The following is an 8,034-nucleotide window of genomic DNA, read 5'->3' as shown; positions in this document are numbered from 1 at the left end:
GTACATACAACTTGAGAATAATTTATTTTCACTATCAACATAACAAGACATATTTTAGTTAATATTCTGTAGAGGTTAGTAGTTGTGCTACATACACAATCACAGCACTAGTACTTTATCGAGTTTTCACGGCGCCCAACTAGACCACATTTTACATTATAGATATTGGCATTTTAGGAAATATACTCCATAGAGTAATTCTGAAAATACTTATAGAATTTTTGATCACCCAACGGTGGCACACCCTTTTGAAATTTTGGTCGCTCATCCTTGGAGCTGTCTGAAAAATAACAGAAGAAAAGGGAAAATTCTGAAAACACTTCAGTTGAATACTGCAATTCAGTAAAATCTATTAAATATATATGTAAGTACGTAAACAAAGGTAGTGATATGGCAGTATTTCAAAGTAGTATGTAATAGTATTTCCTGAAACAGGACGCAGGTAGTCGAGCCAGAGCCGGTGTCCGCCATCTTGGATTGTGACGTCACAGCGGCCATTTTTGACTCAAAATTCCTCAAAAATGACTCAAAATGTCTCAAAAATTAACGTCTTTAGAAAAATTTTCCCGTTTTCGAGGGGAAAATTTCCGTTTCGAGGGAAAATTAGGATTTCGAAAAACCACAAAAGTCGTTTTGCCTTAGAAACCAAATAATTCCTAAAAGAGGCTTAAGAGTCCTTGTCTGCAGCCTCCGATAAGCCTCTTTTAAGATTATGACGTTACCGTTGCAATTTTCGTTACGCCAGCTATCTTGTAAATCGTCAATTTTTTTGTTAGAAAATCGGGAAATTTTTTAAAAATCATTAAAAAAATTAAATAATCAAATTGAATAATAATCTTAAAAAACACTGTTGCACTTATCGTTACGGTCGCCATCTTGGATTATATCAATGTTGCATATTTCGTTACACCCGCCATCTTGGTTGAGTACCATGTCATTCTTACACTTTACGTTACGACCGTCATATTGGATCCTATTAATGTTGCTTGTTTCGTTATGGTCGCCATCTTGAAATTTAGATGCCATCTTGGAAATCTGTAATTTTTATGTTAGAAAATCGGGAAAAATTCCAAAATTCATCAAAAAATTAACTTAATAGAATTCTGATTGATTATATCGATTCCCGTCCTTAGTTCGAAACCGGCGAGGATACAAAATAAAAAATAAAAACGATCAGATCCTTTCTCCACAGAAGCCACCTACAGACTGACCTACCACCAATATCAAGGTTATTTCGTAAGCTGGTATGATGTCATGTCCGCCATTTTGTCTTCGTCCGCTGGAGACCATCATCTTGTTTTCGTCTGCTACAGTGTGCTAGGGGCAATTTTAGTTTAATTCTCTGTTCACCATACCTTTAACCTCTACTGTTGGCATTAAACTTTGTCATTGGCATTAAACTTTGTCATTGACCTTGAACTTTGACCTTGAACTTTGACTTTTAACTTTGACCTTGACCTTGAACCTTGTACTTGATTTTTGACATTGACCTTTAACTTTGACCTAGACCTTTAAATTTGACCTTGACCTTGATCTTTGACTTTGACCTTGCTGCCCATCATGGATCCGTCATTTTATGTTCAGTACATGCTACCAGGAGCTACCACCTGCTAGTGGTCATTGCCACCATCATGTTTTAGTCTGCTGGAGGACACCATCTTGTGTGTGTACTAGTCTTACCATAATGCTAGTTTTATTCTAACCCGCTACAGTGCAGTAATCATTTATTATTACTGAGGTGCCCGCCATCTTGAAATTTGGTCGACATCTTGAAATCATGTAATTATTTAGCTAGAAATGCGGGAAAAATTCCAAAAGTCTCCGAAAAAATCAATTATTAATTTACAAATTTAATCGACGGATTCCTGTCTACGGTTCGATTCTTGACCAGTGACAGTTGTAACTAATTATTAAATAAATTTTAGATTCTGTTTTCCATTACCTTTCGCGGAGTTTATTAATCATTCACTCCTAAATTCACCGAAAAAATCACTCATTCAAGTAATGATAGATTCGATACTTGGTTCGATCTATGGTCGAAACTAAAAATAAATTTAATTTAAATACCAGAAAAGTGTAAGGTTCAAGAAATAAAACACCGCAAGTTCTTTCACTAACATAATATTTATTACATCATTTCTATTCTACTACAGGATCAATTTCGAAAGCCAGCAATCTTATAAACATTTAACCCTGCATAGGCGTGAAATGACTAATTCTTAGCTCCAATCTGTTTATACTAGACAGAGACCAACCAGAAACTTTACTGACAAAGTTCTCCTCTTCTTGACAGATTTTCTGGATACCGTTTTTAACAGTTTGCTTAACATCGTCAGAACTGTAAATTACTGCAGCCGATGTCTTGAACGCACATTTCTTCAATTTGTCATCTAACGGATATGGCTTTCCATAAATACAGTCCAACCACAAGTTATATTTCAAAGGTCCGTTTGTTGCTACATCATCAGTAAGCTGATTGATTATGTCCTGTCTGATATCATCAAGAAAATTACAAATGTCCTTCGTCTCACCTAACGTATTTAAATAATAGTAGTCTTTCAACGTTCCACGAAATGCAGACTGCGCCAAGTAGAAACCATTATCATTCACCTGTAGAGCACCGACCACAGTCTTAGGTTTAGTTCCATGTCCAGATGCCATAGCAATCGGTTGCTGCGCATCTGTTTTTTTGCCTGTTCGCTCACGAGCCTTCAACCTAAACCGAGGAGTCGAAATTTCTGCAGGTAGTTCTGCAGTAGGCGCACGGACTTCACCTTTACATTTTTTCGCATGTCGTCGCATATTATCAATTCGAGTAAACCATTCATGACACTCATCACAGCGAAACTTCATGCGAGAAGGATTCTTCATGCATTTGCTCCGCTCATGTCTTCGTGCAACATCGGAAAATGCGAACGACGTATCACAGTAGCTGCAAGGATACCGTGGTGATGAAGACGAACCTTTCAGACCTGATCCAGATGTCGATGTTACTGCGATTTTACAATCTCCAGGCATACTCTTATGAACATAAATGCATCGTTGTTGTACCGAAACCGTTACTTTCTGTCGCACAGCATGACCTTTGCACGTCTTCATGAGCGTTTTCATATTATCTTTTCTAGCAAACTGCTTATAACATTTCTCACAACCAATCATTTTACGATAAAGGTTCTTAGCACATTCGCTCTTCTCGTGTCATCGAGCATTGCTGTTGTTTGAGAAAATCTTGTCGCAGTAACAGCACCGATGTTCGTTAGTTGTCAAATCAGCATCCATTGAAGTCTCCATCGAGGTCGAATCGTCGTTCGTCGTGGTTTCCTGCACAGCCAGCTCTGTAGTCATTAAGCTCTCTTCTGCTGGTGGTACCACGACTGATGAAGTCTCCTCCATTGTTGACGTCGTCTTTGCCAACGGGATCTGCACCTTCTTCGTTGTCGCTGTCGTCAAGGTTCCCGCAGACGATGGTACAACGTCCATCAAGTTCGTCGTTAAAGTCGGTAAAGATGCCATCGAGTTCACAACATCAAGTAACTACGCGAATTATGCACCAGATGAAACAAATTAGGTGATCCTTACACCGTCGACGTCAGTAACAAACTGAGCGACCCGATGTCTAGGACTCGCTTATATACATGCACCGGATGGAATAATACGCTAGTCAAATCAAGAACAATTTACTATAATACTAGAGTCGAAACAACATTAAAAATAGAAGCACCATCAACAAAAAGACCGCACATTTTGGACGCGACATCAATAAAAAAGGAAGCACATTCTACAAAACGAAAGCTCATTTAACGAAAATGAGGTACATTCGCACTTACATTCAACTCGGTAGGAGGCAAACGTCAGTGTTAAGTTAGGATATAATGTCTCCATCAGTCTATGAATCCACCAGTTAGTAGTTCCATAAGTCATTGGCTCCATTATTCATTGGCTCCATTAATTCGCTCGCTCCAATATTCATTGGCTCCAATATTCATTGGCTCCAATATTCATCGGCTACAATATTCATGGGCTCCAAATATCAATTGGCTCCAATTGCTCCAAATGCTCCAAAAGTATTTTGGGTCCTATAGTCATTGACTCCAATATTCATTGGCTACAATATTCGTTGGCTCCAATTTTTATTGGCTCCAATATTCATTGGCTCAAATATTTATTAGCTCCAATATTCATTGGCTCCAATATTCATGGGCTCCAATATAAATTGGCTCCAATTGCTCCAAATGCTCCAACAGGCTCCAAAAGGCTCCATCAGTCTTTTGTCTTCTATAGTCATTGGCTCCAATAGTCATTGGCTACAATATTCATTGGCTCCAATATTCATTGGCTCCAATATTCATTGGCTCCAATATTCATTGACTCCAATATTCATTTGCTCCATCAGTCATTGACACCAACAGTCTAATGGTTCAATAAGTCTTTTGGCACCAAATAAATTTGGTTAGAATTCTTCGAGTCTATGAGACTACGAGCCATGAGGTTACGAGTCTATGCTATTACGAGTCTTCAAGGTTACGTGATCGCGAGGCTATAGGACTACCAAGCTTCCAGAACGCATCTTTACGAGACTGCGAGGCTACAATTCTACGAGGTCCCAAGACATCATGTCTACGAGACTACGAGCCATGAGGTTACGAGACTACGTTACTACGAATCTTCAAGTTTACGAGACTGCGTGGCTACAGACCTACGAAGCCTCTAGAAAACGAGTATACTTGACTGCAAGGATAGAGGTCTACAAGTCTGCATGAGTACTTGACTACGAAGCTACTCGTCTACAAGGCTCCAATTGACACATCTGTCTTCGTCGAAATTTTCTCTTTTGGTCGAATTGCACCACCAGCATTATGTTATAAGATTACATGGCTACTTGCTTACGTAGCTTCAAGTCTACGAGGCTACTTTGATACGTAGCTATAATTCTACGAGGTCCCAAGCCTTCATGTCTACGCGACTTCGAGCCTTGAGGTTACGACATTAAGTGACTACGAATATTCAAGTTTACAAGACTGCGAGGCTACAGAGCAACGAAGCTTCTAGAACACAAGTTTATGTGACTGCGTGGATACAGGATTACAAGTCTGCATGAGTTCCTGACTACGAATCTACTCATCTACAAGGCTCAAATTGCCACGTCTGTCTTCAACGGAATTTTCTCTTTTGATACATCTGCACCATCAGCATTATGTTATAAGATTACAAGGCTACTTGCTTACATAGCTTCATGTCTACGAGGCTCCAATGGATCATAACTACGAGACTACGAGCCATGAGGTTACAAGACAATGCGATTGCAAGTCTTCAAGGTTACGTGATCGCGAGGTTATAGCACTACGAAGCTTATAGAACGCATGGTTACGAGACTGCATGTCTAATTGGCCGCGTGGCTACGAAACTTCATGTCTCTAACTGACTACAATTGCACTATTCAGTGGTGAGAGTTATTTTATCTCATGCAAAGGTACTTGCTGCAAGTAGTTCCGCTTTTCAACATCAGATGACGTCATGTGTTGCTTGCAAGTAAATAACATTTATTTCTTTTATGCGAGATGCGGGATGCTCACTATCGATCGCATAAGAAGGATTGCTTCGATAGTCTCCTAGGAGAAGAAAGTTCGTACTTTCTGCTAGTGCTTCTCAGATTTCAGACGATACGCCATCTTGGATTGCGACGTCACGGCGTCCATCTTGGATGGGTGTGACTTTGACCTTTGACCGAAACCACAGGAATGATCGCAAGCACACGGATTCGCACGGATTTACCATCAAAATATTGATAAGAATATTCAGGAGCACATGGAGAAAACCATCATAATATTGGCAAGATTAATCAGAAGCACACGGAGAAAAACGACACACGTTTTATTTGATATCATAAAATTACAGATAAAAAAATATTTAAAAATAAAAAAAAATTAATAAAAAAATTTAAAAAAATACATAAAATTCTGGCTTGTACTACAACTCTATCTTTGCTCAACAATGATAAGTTTACAAGCTAGCAGAATCTGTTTATGTATTTTTCTTTAATTTTTTATTAATTTTTATTTATTTTTAAATATTTTTTACCTGTAATTTTATGATATCAAATAAAAAGTGTGTCGTTAATCTCCGTGTGCTTCTGATTATTCTTGCCAATATTATTATGGTTTTCTCCGTGTGCTCCTGATTATTCTTATCAATATTTTGATGGTTAATCCGTGCGAATCCGTGTGCTTGCGATCATTCCTGCGGTTTCGGTCAAAGGTCAAGGTCACACCCATCCAAGATGGACGCCGTGACGTCGCATTCCAAAATGGCGTACCGTGAGAAATCTGAGAAGCACTAGCAGAAAGGACGAACTTCCTTCTCCTAGGAGACTATCGAAGCCATCCTTCTTATGCGATCGATAGTGAGCATTCCGCATCTCGCATAAAAGAAATAAATGTTATTTACCTGCAAGCAACACGTGACGTCATCTGATGTTGAAAAGCGGAACTACTTGCAGCATGTACCTTTGCAAGAGATAAATGAACTCTCACCACTGAATAGTGCTATTGTAGTCAGTTAGAGACATGAAGTTTCGTAGCCACGCGGCCAATTAGTCATGCAGTCTCGTAACCATGCGTTCTGTAAGCTTTGTAGTCCTATAACATCGCGATCACGTAACCTTGAAGACTTGCAATCGCATAGTCTTGTAACCTCATGGCTCGTAGTCTCTTAGTTATGATGCATTGGAGCCTCGTAGACTTGAAGCTCCGTAAGCAAGTAGCCTTGTAATCTTATAACATAATGCTGATGGTGCAGATGTATCAAAAGAGAAAATTCCGTTGAAGACAGACGTAGCAATTGGAGCCTTGTAGATGAGTAGCTTCGTAGTCAGGAACTCATTCAGACTTCTATTCCTGTACCCACGCAGTCACATAAACTTGTGTTCTAGAAGCTTCTTAGCTCTGTAGCCTCGCAGTCTCGTATACTTGATGATTCGTAGTCACGTAATCTCGTAACCTCATTGCTCGAAGTCGCGTAGTCATGAAGTCTTGTGACCTCGTAGAATTATAGCTACGTATCCAAGTAGCCTCGTAGACTTGAAGCTACGTAAGCAAGTAGCCATGTAATCTTATAACATAATGCTGGTGGTGCAATTGGACCAAAAGAGAAAATTTCGACGAAGACAGATGTGTCAATTAGAGCCTTGTAGACGAGTAGCTTTGTAGTCAAGTACTCATGCAGACTTGTAGACCTCTATCCTCGCAGACACATACACTCGTTTTCTAGAGGCTTCGTAGATCTGTAGCCTCGCAGTCTCGTAAACTTGAAGATTCGTAGTAACGTAGTCTCGTAACCTCATGGCTCGTTGTCTCGTAGACATGATGTCTTGGGACCTCGTAGAATTGTAGCCTCGCAGTCTCGTAAAGATGCGTTCTGGAAGCTACGTAGTCCTATAGCCTCGCGATCATGTAACCTTGAAGACTCGTAATAGCATAGACTCGTAACCTCATGGCTAGTAGTCTCATAGACTCAAAGAATTCTAGCCAAATTTATTTGGTGCCAAAAGACTTATTGAACCAAAAGACTGTTGGTGTAAATGACTGATGGAGCCAATGAATATTGGAGTCAATGAATATTGGAGCCAACGAATATTGGAGCCAATGAATATTGGAGCCAATGAATATTGGAGACAATGAATATTGGATCCAATGAATATTGGAGCCAATGATATTGAAGCCAATGAATATTGGAGCCAATGAATATTGTAGCCAATGACTATTGGAACCAATGACTATAGGAGCAAAAGACTGATGGAGCCTTTTGGAGCCTGTTGGGGCATTTGGAGCAATTGGAGCCAATTTATATTGGAGCCCATGAATATTGGAGCCAATGAATATTCCAGTATGGAATATTCGAGCCAATGAATATTGGAGCCAATGAATATTGGAGCCAATGAATATTGTAGCCAATAAATATTGGAGTCAATGACTATAGGACCCAAAAGAACGTTGGAGCATTTGGAGCAATTAGAGCCAATTGATATTGGAGACCATG

Source organism: Bacillus rossius, chromosome 1, assembly GCF_032445375.1.
Source record: "Bacillus rossius redtenbacheri isolate Brsri chromosome 1, Brsri_v3, whole genome shotgun sequence".
Taxonomy (NCBI): domain Eukaryota; kingdom Metazoa; phylum Arthropoda; class Insecta; order Phasmatodea; family Bacillidae; genus Bacillus; species Bacillus rossius.
The sequence above is the reverse complement of the archived record's forward strand: the minus strand, read 5'-3'. Positions refer to the sequence as shown.